Below are 19,732 nucleotides of genomic sequence, written 5' to 3'. Positions count from 1 at the left end.
AGAAGGATGTAGGTTGCAGTAGGTACTGGGAGATGAAGCAGCTTGCACAGGATAGAGTAGCATGGAGAGCTGCATCAAACCAGTCTCAGGACTGAAGACAACAACAACAACAACAACATAGGCATATGAAGGTGAAGACATTGTCTGATGTAGATACGTACACATGGAATAACCTTGAGATAATTCTAAGCTGTCGACACATAACCTATGTACTGTATAGACTAATAAGGATGAAAAATTAAAATGGGACACGGAAATGGGGATATTTTGCATTGACTAACAAAAGCTATTGAACTAACACGTGTGTAAGGAAGAATCCATGATACATATATTGCGGATACGTAACTTAGATTCATCTTTATACACGTATTAGTATGCACGTGTAGACGTATTAGTATAAAAGAATTATCGAAGGTATAAACAAGTGAATGATATATATCCCGCTGAATGGCGAATAGCTGCAAGAATGGTAGCCGTACTGCTGTGCGAGTTGAGAGACATTGAGGACCGAGCTATTTTTCGTGCTCTTTATTCCAAGACAAAGTGTCTGTCGATTACTCTGACTTAAAGATCAGATATTTGCCATGAAATCAGTTGGTTCCCACCTCTATAAGTCGCGATTTCTGATTAAAACAAAAGTCCTTGCGAATTTCTGAATGAAAAGTGTCGCTAACAGTTTTTTAAATTTTTTAATTTTATTTGAGACTTTTTGTGTGCTTTTTTTTGTATTTTACAATTGCAAAACATAAAGTACGGAAACTAAAGTGCCATTCAACATAGCCAAACGTAAATACCGCTCCAAACGCCGTCTAGATTTAAATGGTTCACTATCAAAAGAAAACTGGGACCCTACAACAGCCCAGTTAGCACTGTCCAGGTCGCGTTTTCGTTATCTTAGTTACGTAATATAATCCCTGAGTGCATGAGGCACGAACGATACTTCCTGGACATCGAGTTATCTTCTCATTTCGTTTATCACACCCGGAACATCCCAGTTAGCCGGAAGGTCCGTGAATAGTTAACCCAAGTATATTTCACGTGTCGGCGCAAGATCACATGTTTGTTTTGCAGTATGCACCGGAATTCTATGATGTTCCTGGCATCGTTGCGATATAGATAATACGTTGCTATCCCATTTGTCCAATTCACCACGTTAGTCATGACGGTAGGAAAGCATACTTTGTCCGGGAACAGTAGATCGTCAGCTTTGATCCTTGTTAGAAGCCACAAACCAAATGATGCTTGACGGAGTCGATGACCGCGCAGTGGCGGCATACCGGTATGTGGACCAGGTGGATAGAGAGAGCAGTCGTTGGCGGTTCGGGAATTGGCGTTCATCGCTACAGACCACAACGTACATACCTCTGTACGGAAGAGGGAAGGTGAACCACCCTCCATATTCTGTGCCACTGTATCGCCGGGCACTTCTGTTCAATCACATTGCGAGAATGTTGCTGAAGGAAGCTCAGATATACGTATTTCGTTGTGGGCAGCCTCGTCTCCAGCAGACTGTCCTGAACGTAACTGCAATCTACGAAGTCTCGAAGGTGTTCGAGCGGTGCCATAATGTGGCCAACATTGACTGGTGGACGGAATGAATATGGGGCCACTTCGTTAATCACAGCGCCCATTAAGGAGACGTGCTCGGTTCTCCAATAGCGTTGCATCGTTCTACGAACTAACGCACGCCGACTGTTCCTCACGTTTACGAGTTCGATTCCTGCTGTTCTCGGTGGCAGCGTCAAGGCATCGTAGCGTATTTTAAAGAGGTCAGCCACTCACGAAATGGCCGAAGGCCGACTGTAGTCTTGACTCGATCCTAGTAGGCAACGGCCAAGTAACTTATTTTGGGTGCCAAACAGACACTGACATAATGTGCGCGCTGGAACATACCCGTGGCGCGCAGTGCATGTCCCTGTACTACCGCGCGAATCTGTCGCAGTAGCCGTCGATAATTATCTGCCGCTGTACGTCGTGTATTTCCATGGAACACCACCCTAAAACACTTGAGAGAGCTGATCTTGGTGAAGGGAACTGCTGTCCCTGGTGGCAACCCTCCGCCGACTTCCATACATCGGGTCTTTCGTAGGTTAATGACACTACCCACTACCGTTCCGTACTGTTGCAGCCATTCCAGCGCCACCTGGAGTTCGTCTCCTGACTTGACCAAAACAACGACGACGTCGGCGTATGCGCGGCACTGTGATGATGCGGTCCGCAGTGACCTTCAAGGCGTCGTAGGAGGCCGTGTAGTGCAGCTTCAAGAGCGACTGCAAATAAGATGGCCGAAAGGGCGCAACCTTGCCGCTCTGTGCGCTGGATCGTGGTATGTTCTGAGCTAGCAACGTTCACCAAGAATCTGGAATGTGCGCCCAGAATCAACCTCAAGATCGTGTCAACAAAGGGAAGGGGGATTCCCATCCTCTCCATGACCACGTGTAGGAACACATGATCGGTCGAAAGCGTGTTAGGAATCCACTGCCACTTGAGCTCCTCTTAATATACATGCCGATATCATTGCTATGACATCACTGTATGCCGCTAACGCTGTGTGTACGTTGCTCTTCCCACCTACAAACGTTTGATCTAAACGTATTTTCTCCTTTATCGGTGCTGGGAGGCGAGTACGAAAGGTATGTGCAAAGATTTTGTAGTCTCCGTTCAATAATGTAAAAGGTCGGTAGTCCTGCAGTCTGCGACCACCACTTGATTTTGGAAGGGGTATCATGATACCTTCTCTGGTCTCGGCAAGCACCCGTAAGGTAGTAGTTCAGAGTTGGTTGTACATTTGTACCCACGTCGATCCCATCAGATGAGAAAAAGTGAGGTAGAACTCAAGAGGGATCCCGTCCGATGCACGAGATTTGTTTAATGCACTACACTTCAGGACAGCGTCGAGATCATTTTTGGTGATTTCAGTCATTAGGCCATCCATTTCAGTGGGATGTTCAGCCGCTGGCATTTCGCGAAGCACGAGTTTGAGTCCTGCTCTGTCCAGCTAACCGCCCGCGATGGTGCTGAGCGAAAGCACGTGTAATATCTGTAACGTGGCCAACGATCCATCGACCATTTCGTGCCATATACCACGGGTGAATCCAAATCAAGTCACAAAACATGTAATGATCGTCAAAAACTGGAGAATGAATACTGGTTGTAATTCAAAGTTAGTGTATACGAGAAATGTTAAACAAAATCTGTAGACCTCATTTAATTTTTTATAAAACTATAAATCTGGAAGTGAGGCCTTCTTGTCCTTTTAACTCACATGTGACTGACCTCTGTAGTTTACCTCAGTCATTAAACAATAAACGTCAATTTATCTGTACTCATTCCAGCGGTTTAGGTTGAGCTTTTTCCATGTGGCTTTGCCCACGTACACACATTTAAAAATATTTCACATGTTTATAACATATCTCATACCTATTTGTGAACACGTTTCACGTTATCTCTAGCGGATTTAATCCCACTGGCAGGCAGGAGCTTTTCACGCACTTCAGTGTTCAGAAAGCCATATCTCCTGAGCTATGTGTCGTACAACGACATAATTTTGCAGATACATTCAGTGGCGCACTTGGCTATTATCTACGAAATGTCTTGTAAGCAGAGTTAGCAGTAAAGAGGTAATAAATTAAAGCGTCACCCATGATACGGCAGCTTTTAACGCGTATCGGTGTTCGACGTCTTATCTCCTGACCGACATATCGTATGATGTATTTTTGTAGGTACGTTCAGGGGCATATTTGGACACTGCCTGAGAAATGTGTTGCACATAGAGTTAGTAGTAAAGAAGTAATCAATTGAAAAGTCATCCATGATTTGGCAGTTTTACTGCATAAGCAGCGAAAATTTAGTATGGGATAAACTTTTTCCCTTTCGTCATTTTGTGGGTGTTGTCAGCGAGAAGAAGTTTCTTAAAGGTTTGAACTTACGTGCAAATGTTGTTGCAAGTCTCTCATTGTCAAATACCGGTTGAATAAATTATGGATATTCGCGCATCATGACCCACACTGCTTTTTTCACGCCCACCTCTGTGATAGGTAGGTATTTCTACCCCCACCCCAGCCCCCCCCCCCCGCCCCCCTCCCACCCACTCACCCACCAGATGGTAAATCACATGTGTATCAAGTTTGATTGAAATCGATCCAGTGGTTTAGGAAGGTATGTGGGACATACATACATGTATAAATCCATTCATCCATTATTACAATGTGTTTGAATAACGACACGGGAGAACTACGAAGATTGAAATCTATGATTTACTTACAAAAAATTAAGACAGAAATTACATTCCTGAAAAAAGACAGAAAGTTGGGTTATCTGCTGCAGTAATGTTGTAGAGAGAAGCAATGGTAAAAATAGAAAAAATAGAAATATATTCAAATACGCTTATGTACTTTGTCTATAGTTAGCCCTAAGCCAGGATAATATATGTAGGAATACTGTTATTACTAAAACAGTCGCAAAATCTACGGCTGAAATATTTGTGGTCGGAAACACCACGTTGACATCACGGCTCGCAAAAGTTCACGGTCAGAAAAACGAAGACACAGTTGAGGTATGTATGCAAGCAGACATGTATGCTTGCTTGTATGTATGTATGCAGACGTGGAATAAAGGAGCCACGAGAACAATTAGAGGTATTTTCATTACAATGATTGCAGCTGTGATATTTTCATCACCATCATCGAGCATTCTAACGAACCAGAGTTCGGAATAGAAAATAGAGTCAGATGGAAGGAGAAAGGCAGATTTCAAGTCGAACGATGCCTCAACAAAGACCTTTCTACTGCATTGCATGCTTCGTTTTCACGTGATAATTTCAGAACTACATCACGCTAATATCGCCGAGTGGAGAGAGCACTCTGAAGTTTCAACGAAGCAGATTGCGCTGAAATCTTTGCAACAATTTGCGAGGCACGCCACTGTAATTAATCAACACCGCCCGGAGCGCTTGTGTTATTCCGCACCCGCTGCCTTCAACGAAGACTGCTACACATAATGGGCCTTCCGTGTTACATTAGCGGACACGTGTTGGAGCCACCCCCTGTGTTTCCGCTGACAGCAGCGCCCGGCTCTCTAACCCACAGCGGACGCTTCTGCGGAGCCAGTCCTGAAGTTAATTGCTCACCCGCCCAAGTAATTTGCGGAGCACAGAGTTCATGGCCCGCAGAAGTGAATCAACGGCAGAATGGGAAGGTAAGCCAGTCAGATCTAAATATGAAAGCTAAACCACTTCTTTCATAGTAGTTAAGAGCGAGTGACCCATTTATGCGAGGGTCGGTACTTTAATACTGACAATTACTTGATTACAACTCATACAGGGTAGTCCATTGATCGTTGCGGTGCCAAATATCTCAGGAAATAAGCGTCAAGGAAAAAAAACTACAAAGAACGAAACTCGTCTAGCTTGAAGAGGGAAACTAGATGGCGCTATGGTTGGCCTGCTAGATGGCGCTGCCATAGATCAAACGGATATCAACAGCGGTTTTATTTTTAAAATAAGATCCCCCTTGTTATTACATATTCGTGTAGTACGTAAAGAAATATGAATGTTTTAGTTGGACGACTTTTTTCGCTTTGTGATGTATGGCGCTGCAATAGTCACAAACATATGGCTCACAATTTTAGACAAACAGTTGGTAACAGGTTGGTTTATTAGATTAAAATACAAAACGTAGGTACGTTTGAACACTTTATTTCGGTTGTTACAATGTGTTATATGTACCTTTTTGAACTTATCATTCCTCAGAACGCATGCTGTTACAGCGTGATTACCTGTAAATACCACATTAATTTATACGTGTAATGACATTCCTCTCAACAGCGAGTAGTTTGGCTTCCTAATGTTCGCACATGCATTGACAATGCGCTGACGCATGTTGTGAGGCGTTGTCGGTGGATCACGATAGTAAATATCCTACAACTATCCCCACAGAAAGAAATACGGGGACGTCAGACCCGGTGAAGGTGAGGGCCATGGAATGGTGCTTCGACGACCAGTCCATCTGTCATGAAATATTCTAATCAATACCGCTTCAACCGCACGCGAGCTATGTGCCGGACATCCATCATGTTGGAAGTACATCGCCATTCTGTCATGCAGTGAAACATCTAGTAATATCGGTAGAACATTACGTAGTAAATCAACATACATTGCACCATTTAGATTACCATCGATAAAGTAGGGGCCAAATATCCTTCTTCCCATAATGCCGCACCATACATTAACCTGTCAAGTTCGCCGATGTTCCACTTGTCGCAGCCATCGTGGATTTCCCGTTGCCCAATACCGCATATTATGCCGGTTTACGTTAACGCTGCTGGTGAATGATGCTTCGTCGCTAAAAATCTGCCATCGTCCGATAATTTCTCTTGTGCCCAGTGGCAGAAATGTACACGACGTTCAAAGTCGACGCCATGCAATTCCTGGTGCATAAAAATATGGTACGGGTGCAATCGATGTTGTTGTACCATCCTTAACACCAACGTTTTTGAGATTCTCGATTCTCTCGCAATTTGTCTGCTACTGATATGCGCATCAGAAACGTCAGCAGCTAAAACACCTACTTGGGCATCATCATTTGTTGCAGGTCGTGGTTGACGTTTCACATGTGGCTGAACACTTCCTGGTTCCTTAAATAACGTAACTATCCGGCATACGGTCCTGACACTTGGATGATTTCATGCAGGATACCAAGCAGCATACATAGTACACGCCCGTTGGGCATTTTGATCACAATAGTCATACATCAACACCATATCGACCTTCTCCGCAGTTGGTAAACGGGCCATTTTAACACGGGTAATGTACCACTAAGCAAATATTGTCCGCACTGGCGGTATGTTACGTGATACCACGTACTTTTACGTTTTTGACTACTAAAACGCTATATTTGGCCATCTAGACCGCCCGACATTAATCCAATCGAAAATTTATGGTACGTAATGGAGAGGCATGTTTGTGCACAAAATGTTGCAACGATAATCCTTTCGCAATTATGAACGGCTATAGAGGCAGCCGGCCGCGGTGGTCTCGCGGTTCTAGGCGCGCAATCCGGAACCGTGCGACTGCTGCGGTCGCAGGTTCGAATCCTGCTTCGGGCATGGATGTGTGTGATGTCCTTAGGTTAGTTAGGTTTAAGTAGTTCTAAGTTCTAGGGGACTAATGACCACAGCAGTTGAGTCCCATAGTGCTGAGAGCCATTTGAACCATTTATAGAGGCAGCCTGGTTCAGTATTTCTGCAGGGGACTTCCAGCGGCTTGTTGAGTCCCTGTCACGTGTAGTTGCTGCACTACACCGCGCAAAAGGAGGTGCGACACGGTATTAGGAGGTACCCCACGACTTTTTCCACCTCATTGGGTATGACTTTGGTCACCTCACTGTAGGGTTCAAATAGCTCTGAGCACTATGGGACTTAACATCTCAAGTCATCAGTCACCTAGAACATAGAACAACTTAAACCTAACTAACCTAAGGACAGCGCACACATCCATGACTCAGGTAGGATTCGAACCTGCGACCGTAGCAGCGGCGCGGATCCAGACTGAAGAGCCTAGAACCGCTCGGCCTTCTCGGCCGGCTCAATGTATGTATACATCACAGGGAGACTACCCTATTTCAGAGCTGGACGCTATAACCGGAAAGCTATCACATGTTCAAAGTACACTACTGGCCGTTAAAATTGCTACAACAAGAAGAAATGCAGATGATAAACGGGTATTCATACGACAAATATATTATGCTAGAACTGACATATGATTACATTCTCACGTAATTTGGGTGCACAGATCCTGAGAAATCAGTACCCAGAACAACCACCTGTGGCTGTAATAACGGCCTTGATACGCCTGGGCTTTGAGTCAAACAGAGTTTGGATGGAGTGTACAGGTACAGCTGCCCATGCAGCTTCAACACGATACCACAGTTCACCAAGAGTAGTGACTGGCGTATTGTGACGAGCCAGTTGCTCGGCCACCATTGACCAGACGTGTTCAGCTGGTGAGAGATCTGGAGAATGTGCTGGACAGGGCAACAGTCGAACATTTCCTGTATCCAGAAAGGCCCGTACAAGACTTGCAACATGCGGTCGTGCATTATGCTGCTGAAATGTAGGGTTTCGCTGCGATGGAATGAAGGGTACAGCCACGGGTCGTAACACATCTGAAATGTAACGTCCACTGTTCAAAGTGCCGTCAATGCGAACAAGAGGTGACCGAGCCGTGTAACCAATGGCACTCCATACCATCATGCCGGGTAATACGCCAGTATGGCACTGACGAATACACGCTTCCAATGTGCGTTCACCGCGATGTCGCCAAACACGGATGCGAACATCATGATGCTGTAAACAGAACCTGGATTCACCCAAATAACTGACGTTTTGCCATTCGTGCACCCAGGTTTGTCGTTGAATATACCATCGCAGGCGCTCGTGTCTGTGATGCAGCGTCAAGTGCAACCGCAGCCGTGGTGTCCGATCTGATAGTCCATGCTGCTGCAAACGTCGTCGAACTGTTCGTGCAAATGGTTGTTGTCATGCAAACGTCACCATCACTTGAGTCAGGGATCGAGACGTGGCTGCACGATCCGTTACAGCCATGCGGATAAGATGCTCGTGACCTCGACTGCTAGTGATACGAGGCTGTTGGGTTCCAGCACGGCGTTCCGTATTACCCTACTGAACCCACCGACTCCGTATTCTGCTAACAGTCATTGGATCTCGACCAACGCAAGCAGCAATGTCGCGATACGATAAACAGCAGTCAAGATATGCTACAATCCGACCTTTTTCAAATTCGGAAACGTGATGGTACGCATTTCCCCTCCTTACACGAGGCATCACAACAACGTTTCAACAGGCAACGCCGGTCAACTGCTGGTTGTATATGAGAAATCGGTTTGAAACTTTCCTCATGTCAGCACATTGTAGGTGTCGCCACCGCCCCCAGCCTTGTCTGAATGCTTTGAAAAGCTAATCATTTGAATATCACAGAATCTTCTTTCTGTCGGTTAAATTTCGCGTCTGTAGCTCGTCATCTTCGTGGTGTAGCAATTTTAATGGCCAGTAGTGTAATCTATTGCACTCACGAAGCTATTTGTATGTGTCCTGTTTATACATATTATAATGCAGGCCCTCATTTCTTCTTGCTGAGCGAAATGTATGAAAGTAGATGCTGTGAAACTTATTTCTGTTGAATTTCGAGTCATATGGAGTTCCTAAGTTTTCTATTTTGGGCATTTCCAAAAGTTTCCGGGCTTATTTTTTCACTGCCTATGAGAGAATTTGCGACGACCTTGCCGCAGTGGATACACCGGTTGCCGTCAGATCACCGGAGTTAAGCACTGTCGAGCGTGGCCGGCACTAGGGTGGATGGCCATCCGAGCCGCTATGCGCTGTTGCTTTTTTTCTGGGTGCACTCAGCCTCGTGATGCCAATTGACGAGCTACTCAACCTAATAGTAGCGGCTCCGGTCGCAGAAAACCATCGTAACGACCAGGAGAGCGGTGTTCTGACCACATGCCCCTCCTATCCGCGTCCTCAGGGAGGATGACACGGCGGTCGGATGGTCCCGATGAGCCACTTGTGGCCTCAAGACGGAGTGCATATGAGAGAAGTCAATGCTGTTTTACAAACACACACACACACACACACACACACACTTTTGATTGTTAACATACCATCTGCTGAAATGTAACACAGAGTATTGTATGCCTAATATAGGTTAGATTATATACACAGGGTGGTCAGAAACGATCTGAAAAGCTTGTAAGGTTGTTACACGGTAGGTTGTGCAGAGATATGACCGTTAAGAAAAATATTTGATTCGTTTCACCGTTTCCGACTTAATTAACATTGAAGTTGGTCCAATAGATCGTTGGGCACCCAAATTGAATCTGTCCGCCAGTTGTTCTCATAGCCTATATGACAGCGAACAATACAGCTCGGTCTTTGGCTCAATATAGATCCTTACCACTATCCCATGTAATACACTACTGGACATTAAAATTGCTACACCACGACAATGACGTGCTAGAGACGCGACATTTAGCCGACAGGAAGAAGATGCTGTGCTATGCAAATGATTAGCTTTTCAGAGCATTCACACAAGGTTGGCGCCGGTGGCGATACTACAACGTGCTGACATGAGGAAAGTGTCCAACCGATTTCTCATACACAAACAGCAGTTGACCGGCGTTGCCTGGTGAAACGTTGTTGTGAAGCCTCGTGTAAGGAGGAGAAATGCGTACCATCACGTTTCCGACTTCGATAAAGGTCGGATTGTAGCCTATCGCGATTGCGGTTTATCGTATCGCGACATTGCTGCTCGTCGAGATCCAATGACTCTGAGCAGAATATGGCGTCGGTGGGTTCAGGAGGGTAATACGAAACGCCGTGCTGGATCCCAACGGCCTCGAATCACTAGCACTCGAGATGACAGGCATCTGGGTGCACGGATTGCAAAACGTCAGTTTTTCGGATGAATCCAGGTTCTATTTACTGCATCATGATGGTCGCATCCGTGTTTGGCGACATCGAAGTGAACGGGAATTGGAAGCGTCTATTCGTCATCGCCATACTGGCGTATCACCCGGCGTGATGGTATGAAGTGCCATTTGTTACACGTCTCGGTCACATCTTGTTCGCATTGACGGCACTTTGAACAGTGTACGTTACATTTCAGATGTGTTACGACCCGTGGCTCTACCCTTCATTCGATCGCCGCGAAACCCTACATTTCAGCAGGATACTGCACGGCCGCATGGTGCAGGACCTGTACAGGCCTTTCTGGATACATAAAATGTTCGACTGCTGCCCTGGGCAGCACATTCTCCAGATCTCTCACCAATTGAATACGCCTAGGCAATGGTGGCGAGCAACTGGCTCGTCACAATTCGCCAGTCACTACACTTGATGAAATGTGGTATCGTGTTGAAGCTGCATGGCCAACTGTACCTGTAGACTCCATCCAAGCTCTGTTTGACTCAATGCCCAGGCCTATGAAGGCCGTTATTACGGCCAGAGGTGGTTCTTCTGGGTACTGATTTCTGAGGATCTGTGCACACAAATTGCGTGAAAATGTAATCACATGTCATTTCTAGTTTAATATATTTGTCCAATGAATACCAGTTTATCATCTGCATTTCTTCTTGGTGTAGCAATTTTAATGGCCAGTAGTGTATTTTTGTATCGCTTTACGGAAACCAAACGAAAGACACGTTTGGCAACCCCGACTCTGGTCGCTCGAATTTGCGCTCCCAACGGCCTGATTGCCTAATTTTAATGCTAATTAACTTGGTAACGGCGATAGGTATCGAATTCTTTTCTTAGGCCCTACCCAAAATCACCCTTACAAGCTTACTTTATCTGATCACCGCGCACAGTATGTAAACCGAAGCGCAATCATCGACGCCAAGAGAAAATGTGTACCGGATCGGGATTCGAAGCTGGGATCTCTTGAGTACTTTTTATTATCTTAATTTTTTCGTTATTGGTCGTTTTATTCGTTCAGAGGGGACGTCCTACGACGCTTGTTCAAGTTCATCGTTGATCCACAAACTCAGAATTTTTTCTGTTACGGCCGATCCACACTCCCACCAAGCTCCACCTATCCGCAGTACGTGTCCATTGTACTCCCGTTCGTTACTCAGAGATTCCCACAGAGGGTCGGACGTCTTTCGTGCATTCGTCCTGAAGGAAAACAAACGAACTTCAAACCAATTGCCACAATGTTGAAAAGTAAACAACGATTCAGACAAAGAAATCTGTCGCCAGTTCCTTTCCTGGTGAGATTGCAGTAGACTTAGAAAGCAAACAACTGTTGCCTACATTGAATACCGGTCCGCCAAATCGTTACAAATGCCCAGCGCAATGCTGGAAAGATGCCACACACTAGTTTCCGAGCAGTTGGTTCTGGAACATTGCCACAAACAAGCTTCTACCCGATAATTATTCCCCACTGCCTGCAAACAATAATAGCAGACAGATGAAAATCTCGCTATTCAAATATCTCCCAAAAATATGGAAACTGCTTGACGCAAGACACTGTACCCCTATCACAACGGCGCCACTTTAGTATACTCGTCTTATACGAAAAGATAAGGCAGTGTACGAGGTGTTTGTTTTAGCTTGAGTGAACTACAAATCTCGAAAACGAAACATAGCACGGAAAAAATGTTCTTGGGCGAAATTTAACATTAGTAAAGGGGACATCTCTCTGTACTACAAAAGGCCACCTTATAACCACCCTTCCTGCGTAGGTGCGTCAGCTCTGTATTTTCAAATGGACCCCCACCCCTCATTTTATTGCATATATGGATTCTACGCCAAAAATACGTACTGTCTACTCAAACTATTGTTTCCCATTCGCGGTAGATGGTGCTAAATGTTTTTAGGGTGAGGAACCCAAAATGATACTTCAAAAACTGTATCACCCAGCATTTCTTCACATTTTACAGTTAAATTTATTAAATTAGGCGATTTTTTAAAGAATTTAACAGATTTTATATAGTTAAAATAATTTAAAAAGGAGGTGTAATGAACGTAGATAACGTTGGTAGCACTGCTGAAAAACATTTGCTGGCAAAGAAAAGGTGGGTTCTATTTTTGTGTTAACAGATGGTGTTTTGTTTAGTGTCAACCTTACCTCACTTTCCCGTTTCCTGCACATGTGCTCAATATAATGTCTAATCGTGGTTGTAAAAATTCTGCTGTCAGTTTTCGTTATATTCGTTGTGAATTTGTGATTTAAAAAATACCAAAGCAACATTACAGACTTCGTGAAAAAGGTTTATCTAACACACTTTGGATCTAAACATGGTGATGAAAACAAATCTTGGGAGACGCAACAGGCATGTTATATTTGTGTTGAAGATCTGAGCAAATGATCCAAAAAGGAGCAAAAAAGCCTTTAGATTTGCTGTTCCTATGATTCGGATGGCATCAAGAAATCATTCCGATGACTGCTATTTTTGCAGTGTTGATATTACTTGTCTTAATTCGAAAAACAAGAAGGTGATAAGTTACCTTAACCTTCCGTCCGACATCCGACCAGCAGGGCATGGTACAGATTTCAATTCTATTCTAACAGAAGTATTTTCTGATGTACAATCTGATTTACATGAACCAGATGATGATGAATTCCAGTGTAATACAGAAAGTCTAGAGTCCAAATTGTTTACTCAGACCGAGCTTAACGATTTGGTTACGGATCTGGGAGTAACGAAAGAAGAAGCTGAATTGCTTGGCTGTAAATTAAAAGAAAAGAACTTATTGGCAGTTGGAACCAGCATATACATGTATAGAAAGAGAGAGCAGCGATTTTCTAAGTTTTTTCAACAAGAAGGTGATTTTGTGTACTGCTCATTCACACCCAGTCTGATGAAAGAGTTTGGTATTGAATACAAAAACGAAGACTGAAGGCTGTTTATTGATTCATCCCGAACTAGTTTAAAGGCTGCTTTGTTACACAATGGTGTCACGTATCCATCTATACCTGTTGGACATTCTGTACATATGAAAGAAAGCTATGAAATCTAGAAATAGTGCTAAATAAAATAGGCTATTCAAAAACGGTTCAAATGGCTCTAAGCACTATGGGACTTAACATCTGAGGTCATCAGTCCCCTAGACTTAGAACTACTTAAACCTGACTAACCTAAGGACATCACACACATCCATGCCCGAGGCAGGATTCGAACCTGTGACCGCGGTAGCAGCGCGGTTCCGGACTGAAGTGCCTAGAACCGCTCGGCCACAGCGGCCGGCAAAACAGGCTATTTTGCTCATGGTTGGATGATATGTGGCGATCTAAAAGTAACATGCATGCTCCTTGGTCAGCAAGACGGCTTTACCAAATTTCCACGTTTCTTGTGTGATAGTGACAGGAGGGCTAGGGATGAACTCTGGTGCAGAAAGAACTGGCCTGTGAGAGAGTATTTAAAACCTGGTGAGAGGAACATTCTACGCAAAAACCTTGTAGATCCAAAAACCGTACTCCTACCTCCTCTACATGTAAAGTTAGTCCTAATGACACAGTTTGTAAAGGCTTTACGTAAAGATAGACCATGTTTTAATCTGGCAAAAGTTTCCACATCTTTCAGAAGCTAAAGTAAAAGAAGGCGCCTATGTCGGACCTGACATTAGAAAACTGATGTTTGATGTTAACTTTGAATCCACAATGACCTTAAATGAGAAAGAACCATGGGTATCATTCAAGGAAGTTGTTACAAAGTTCTTACGACATGAAAAAGATCCAGAATATTTTTCTACTATAGCTACAATGTTAAAGAGGTTTAGGATGTATAATGAGCCTGAAAGTTCACTTTTTGATCAGTCACCTTGGTTACTTCCTTTCAATATGGGAGGTGTTAGTGAGGAGCAAGGAGAGCGCTTCCACCAGGACATTTTAGTGACGGAAAAACGCTACCAAGGCCGCTGGAACACCAACATGATGAGGTACTACTGTTGGTCACTTAACCGAGAAGTATCTAGAAAGGCCCATACAGGACCTGCGACATACAGTCGTGCAATATCCTGCTGAAATGTAGGGTTTCGCTGCGATCGAATGAAGGGTAGAGCCACGGGTCGTAACACATCTGAAATGTAACGTCCACTGTTTAAAGTGCCGTCAGTGCAAACAAGAGGTGACCGAGACGCGTAACCAATGGCACCCCATACCATCACGTTGGGTGATACGTCAGTATGGCGATGACGAATACACGCTTCCAATGTGCGTTCACCGCGATGTCGCCAAACACGGATGCGACCATCATGATGCTGTAAACGGAACCTGGATTCATCCGAAAAACTGACGTTTTGCCATTCGCGCACCTAGGTTCGTCGTTGAGTACGCCATGGTCTCCGAGCTGATAGTCCATGGTGCTGCAAACGTCGTCGAACTGTTCGTGCAGACGGTTGTTGCCTAGGAAATGTCCCCATCTGTTGACTCAGGGATCGAGACGTGGCTGCACGATCCGTTACAGCCATGCGGATAATATTCCTGTGATCTCGACTGCTAGCGATACGAGGCCGTTGGGATCCAGCATGGCGTTTCGTATTACCCTCCTGAACCCACCGATTCCATATTCTGCTCACAGTCATTGGATCTCGATCAACGCGAGCAGGAATGTCGCGATACGATAAACCGCAATCGCGATAGGCTACAATATGACCTTTATGAAATTCGGAAACGTGATGGTACGTATTTCTCCTCCTTACACGAGGCATCACAACAGCGTTTCCCCAAGTAACGCCGGTGCACTCCTGTTTGTGTATGAGAAACCTGTTGGCAACTTCCCTCATGTCAGCGCATTGTAGGTGTCGCCACCGGCGCCAACCTTGTGTGAATGCTCAGAAAAGCTAATCATTTGCATATCACAGCATCTTCTTCCTGTCGGTTAAATTTCCCGTCTTTAGCACGTAATCTTGGTGGCGTAGCCATTTTAATGACCAGTAGTGTAAATGCCAAGGCGGACAGGAATCTGCGGTTTTGCTGATGATGCCGTGGTGTACGGTAAGGTATCGAAGTTGAGTGACTGTAGGAAGATACAAGATGACTTAGACAAAATTTCCAGTTGATTTATGAATGACAGGTAGTTCTGAATGTGGAAAAAATGTAAGTTGATAGGAATGAATAGGAAGATCAAACCAGTAATGTTCGGATAGAATATTACTAGTGTCCTGCTGGACAGTGTGTCTGGGCGTAGCGTTACAAATCGACATGACATGAAACGTGCGTGTGAAAACTGTGGTAGGGAAGGAGAATGGTCGACTTCTGTTTATCGGGAGAATTTTAGGAAAGTGTGGTTCATGTGTAAAGGAAACTGCATCTAAGAACCTGGGGCGACCTGTTCTTGAGTATTGCTCGAGTGTTTGGGTATCATACCAGGTCGGACTGAAGGAAGACATCGAAACAGTTCAGAGGAGGGCTGCTAGATTTGTTACCGATATCTTTGAACAACCCGTAAGTGTTACTGAGATGCTTCGGAAACTCAAATGGGAATCACTGGAGGAAAGGCGACGTCTTCTCGAGAAACACTATTGAAAAAATTTGGAGCAGTGTTTTTCAACCTTTTGGAATATGCGACCCCTTTCCGAGCACAAATATTCTGGCGACCCCCAGGACCATAATAAAAGTACGTCAGCGATTTCAAAAGCAACATCTTTAACTTTCTTCCTATTGATAATGTTGTGTTGGCTGAAGAGCCAACACCGCGTTACTAGAGGAGGCCGAAATGCACGCGTTTTAGCTCACGCAGGCTGGCGTGAGGAGGGAAGGACGTGAGGTCTGGTACATGACAAGGAATTGGAATTCAGAAAGCGGACGTAGCTAGTTTGATACTTAACTTTAATCCATTAATGATAAACGTCGCTCTTGAAGGTACATGACTCATAATATCAATATCAATAGTAACAGAATATGGCGCCTTGATAGGTCGTAGCAAATGACGTAGCTGAAGGCTAGGCTAAACTGTCGTCTCTGCAAATGAGAGCGTATGTAGCCACTGAACCATCGCTAGCAAAGTCGGCTGTACAACTGGGGCGAGTGCTAGGGAGTCTTTCTAGATTAGACCTGCCGTGTGGCGGCGCTCGGTCTGCAATGACTGATAGTGGCGACACGCGGGTCCGAAGTATACTAACGGACCGCGGCCGATTTAAAGGCTACCACCTAGCAAGTGTGGTGTTTGGCGGTGACACCGTAGATACTATTCTGATCGAGAAATCAAATGCAATGTGGTAACAGGTCGCAGTGGTCTGTGGGCAGAGATATAATTATATCCTTTGCGTGGGGGTGTCCAGGGGTCAGAGCGGACATAGTCGCGCGTTTTCGGCCACTACAACCAGTTGTCCGAGTGCGCCAGCAGCTAAGGACGTAATTATTGTCTTCTCGTTTTGCTCTGAGCGAGCATAAAATGGACACGTTTCTTAAAAGATCTGTACAGCGTTCCACATCTGGCATAAGTGGCAGTGGCGCAAGCGAATCGAAATGGAATAAAATAGACTTTATGGCGACAGCTGCCTTGCAACTGCTTTCTCCTGAGACCTCGACCCCCTGAACAAGGCTTTGCCACCCTCGAGGGGGTAGCGACCTACATGTTGAAAAACACTGATTTAGAGAAAGGCATCTGAAGATGACTGCCGAACGATTCTATTGCCGCCATTATACATAGCAGGTAAAGACAATGAAGATAAGATTCGAGAAATTAGAGCTCATACGGAGACGAATAGACAGTCGTTTTTCCTTCGTTCTGTTTGCGAGTGGAACAGGAAAGGAAATGACAAGTAATGGTACAGGGTACCCTCCGCCACGCACCGTACTATGTCTTGCGGAGTATCTATACATGTGCAGATGTAGAATCAAATGCGTCGGGTCTTAATTGCAAAAACAGGCCGAATACAGCGCTATCTACCACGAATTGAAAACAATGATTTGAGTAAACTGCACGCAGTTTTTGGCATAGAATCCGAATATTCAATAAAAATGGAGTGATTGTCATTTCGAAAAAACGAAGTTGACCCCGCCCACCGAAGAAGGCTGATTAGGTGGTGGCCAGTCGTAGCGCAGACAGATGTTCCCAGTAAAAACGTCAACTTTTCATCTTAATCATTTGTTTCCTACGATGCTTCGTTTTCGAGACATTTAGTTGTCTCGAGTTAAAACATACGCCCTGTACACTGTGTATCGAAACTGCATACAGTATTTCTTTATATCTTATTTATTGCTTTGGGAACTAATTAACCACATTATATAAGACACATAATTTTACGACCACAGACAACGAGGAAGCCAGGTGTTTTGTGAAGCGAGATGTTTTCTATTATATGTATTATCTGCAGTTCACTTTTTTGTGAGCGGTAGGTAAAAACTCAAACAAAGTGAAATTCGTTTACAATACGGCGACTGTTCCGCTAAGGCAGATCGACTTATCTGTTTCAATTTTGTAGAACGTTTAACATTTAGGCCTATTTGGCATGGCTGTTCAGCTTGTTTTCAATTCTACAGCACGACACATGATGGATGCTGCACTACACGCCAACTGTTGGTTTGTTGTGACTGCGGTCTCTCCACTTTGATTATTCCATTGTGAATATACTTGTTGTAGGAGAGAAAGTTTCAAGAATAAGGAATTTCAGAAACTGCTGATTTACTAGTAGTACGAGGGCCGTTCAATAAGTAACGAAACACATTTTTTCTTGGCCAGTTCCAGTTGAAAGAATACGGAATTTGTTCTGAAACATCGTGGAATATTCCCGGCTCAGCCCCTACAGTTCCTTGAATTTCCAATCGGAGACCGCGCTATGCGTAACCGTGAACCTGATGCCGGTAACGGACGTGCCTCCCAAGCAAACAGCTGTCATTCAGTCTCTTTTGGCGGAAAACCAGACCATTGCAAATCTTCATACGCGCCTCCAGAACGTCTACGGAGATCTGGCACGGTGAGCCGTTGGCGAGGCGCCTGTTGTCATCACAACGAGGCGTGCAAAAATGTCGACCTCCCGCATGCCGGCCGGCTGCGATTCCTGCATTGATGAAACTTGCAGATACACTCGTTCGAGGTGAACGACGGATTACAACCAAACACCTCGCTGCTCAACCGTAAGTCTACGTTGGCAGTGCTGGTGACACACTCGTCTACCAGATGGGGTACTCAAAGGTGTTCCTCATCCACCGTACAGCCCAGAACTCGCACTTTCCGACTTCCATCTGTTTGTTTCAAAAACCTCATGACACGGAACTGCCGGTTTCGGCCGTAAGGCATCATCTGCTACGAAAATTGCTTAAAACATTCCATTTCCCATGAATATCGAAACACAAAGCATTGAATACACACAAACTCCAGTGGAAGAATCTGCAAGAGAGACGATTAGTAGCCTCGTTCGGGCTTTTGTTGAAGTTTCGAGAACATTCATTCACCGAGGAGTCAAGCAGTATAGTGCTCCCTCCTACGTATATCTCGCGAAGATACCATGAGGATAAAACCAGAGAGATTAGAGTCCACACAGAGGCATACCGACAATCTTTCTTTCCACGAAGAATACGAGTCTGGAATAGAAGGGAGAACCGATAGAGGTACTCAATGTACCCTTCGCCACACACCGTCAGGTGGTTTGCGCATTACGGATGTAGATATAGATTTAGATGTAGATCAAAAAGTTTTGCGTCACCCCAGTTTCCAGAACTCCTGAAGATAGACGCTGACTGTGGATATTGTATCCCATGACAACATGGGAATGTCCAGCGGTCTCGGAGTGAACCAAAGCGATGTTTTTCGGACATGGAGGAAATACAGAGAGACAGAAACTGTCGATGACATGCCTCGCTCAGACCGCCCAAGGGCTACTACTGCAGTGGATGACCGCTACCTACGGATTATCGCTCGAAGGAACCCTGACAGCACCTCCACCATGTTGAATAATGCTTTTCGAGAAGCCACAGGACGTCGTGCTACGACTCAAAATGTGCGAAATAGGCTGCATGATGCGCAGCTTCACTGCTGACGTCCATGGCGAGGTCCATCTTTGCAACCACGACACCATGCAGCGCGGTACAGATGGGCCCAGCAACATGCTGAATGGACCGCTCAGAACTGGCGTCGGGCTGTCTCACCGATGAGTGTCGCATATGCTTTCAACCAGACAATCGTCGGAGACGTGTTTGGAGGCAACCCGGTCAGTCTCAACGACTTGGACATACTGTCCAGCGAGTGCAGCGAGGTGCAGTTTCCCTGCT

The sequence above is a fragment of the Schistocerca gregaria genome, chromosome 8 (genome assembly GCF_023897955.1).
Source record: "Schistocerca gregaria isolate iqSchGreg1 chromosome 8, iqSchGreg1.2, whole genome shotgun sequence".
Taxonomy (NCBI): domain Eukaryota; kingdom Metazoa; phylum Arthropoda; class Insecta; order Orthoptera; family Acrididae; genus Schistocerca; species Schistocerca gregaria.
This window is presented reverse-complemented; position numbering follows the sequence as displayed.